This window comes from Tamandua tetradactyla, chromosome 7, assembly GCF_023851605.1.
Source record: "Tamandua tetradactyla isolate mTamTet1 chromosome 7, mTamTet1.pri, whole genome shotgun sequence".
Classification (NCBI taxonomy): Eukaryota; Metazoa; Chordata; class Mammalia; order Pilosa; family Myrmecophagidae; genus Tamandua; species Tamandua tetradactyla.
The window spans coordinates 166,142,182-166,143,557 of NC_135333.1; the positions used below are offsets into that span (position 1 = coordinate 166,142,182).

General features: G+C 47.2%; 1 pseudogene; it reads left to right on the forward strand.

Moving 5' to 3' along the window:
• Positions 1 to 1,174, forward strand: LOC143642824 (pre-mRNA-splicing factor 38A pseudogene; annotated as a pseudogene).
• The last annotated feature ends 202 nt before the right edge of the window (positions 1,175 to 1,376 follow it).

The following is a 1,376-nucleotide window of genomic DNA, read 5'->3' on the forward strand; positions in this document are numbered from 1 at the left end:
AACCTGGATGTGACGCATTAAAGGACTCGACGGAAACAGCGCGGACGGTCTTCTAAAATGGCGAACCGTACCGTGAAAGATGCACATAGCATCCACGGCACCAACCCTCAGTATCTGGTGGAGAAGATCATTCGGACTCGAATCTATGAGTCCAAGTACTGGAAAGAGGAGTGCTTTGGACTTACGGCTGAACTTGTAGTCGATAAAGCCATGGAGTTAAGGTTTGTAGGTGGCGTCTATGGAGGCAACATAAAGCCAACTCCCTTTCTGTGTTTGACCTTGAAGATGCTACAGATTCAACCTGAGAAGGTTATAATTGTAGAGTTTATCAAAAATGAAGATTTCAAGTATGTTCGCATGTTGGGGGCGCTTTACATGAGGCTGACAGGCACTGCAATTGATTGCTACAAGTATTTGGAGCCTCTGTACAATGACTACCGGAAAATCAAGAGCCAGAACCGCAATGGGGAGTTTGAACTGATGCTTGTGGATGAGTTTATTGATGAGCTACTGCACAGTGAGAGAGTCTGTGATATCATTCTGCCCCGGCTACAGAAACGCTATGTGCTAGAGGAAGCTGAGCAACTGGAGCCTCGGGTTAGTGCCCTAGAGGAGGACATGGATGATGTGGAGTCAAGTGAAGAGGAGGAAGAGGAGGATGAGAAGTTGGAGAGAGTACCATCACCTGATCACCGCCGGAGGAACTACCGAGACTTGGACAAGCCCCGTCGTTCTCCCACACTGCGCTACAGGAGGAGCAGAAGCCGGTCGCCCATAAGGCGGAGTCGGTCTCCCAAAAGGAGGAGCCCTTCCCCTCGACAAGAAAGGCATAGGAGCAAGAGTCCAAGACGTCACCGCAGCAGGTCCCGAGATCGAAGGCACAGATCTCGCTCCAAGTCCCCAGGTCATCATCGTAGTCACAGACACAGGAGCCACTCAAAGTCCCCTGAAAGGTCTAAGAAAAGCCACAAGAAGAGCCGCAGAGGGAATGAGTAATGGACTCAGTTTGGTTTTCATTCTAATGGCCTCCTGAGGATGAGGGTATCTGTCTATGTTGAAGGATTAAGATCTACTCCCTAGGCAGCTATAAAAATATTTTTTTTCCTATCAGGTTTTTCAACCTTCCTCCTCCCATCCCACCCCCCCAATTAAAGAGGTGCTGAGCTTTGTGAAGAAACTCTTTTAGAATTGTAATCCACATGTTTGGGGGATGATGCTTCCTATGGCTGCTTTTGACCCCTTTTGTACACACAAGCTGAACTATACTCAGATTAAATTCATAAGGACAGGAAAGATATGGGTTGAAGTAGTATATGAATGACAGGGAGAAGATGTGGCCATCTGCTGATTCTTTCCTTTTATTAACTTGTTATTAA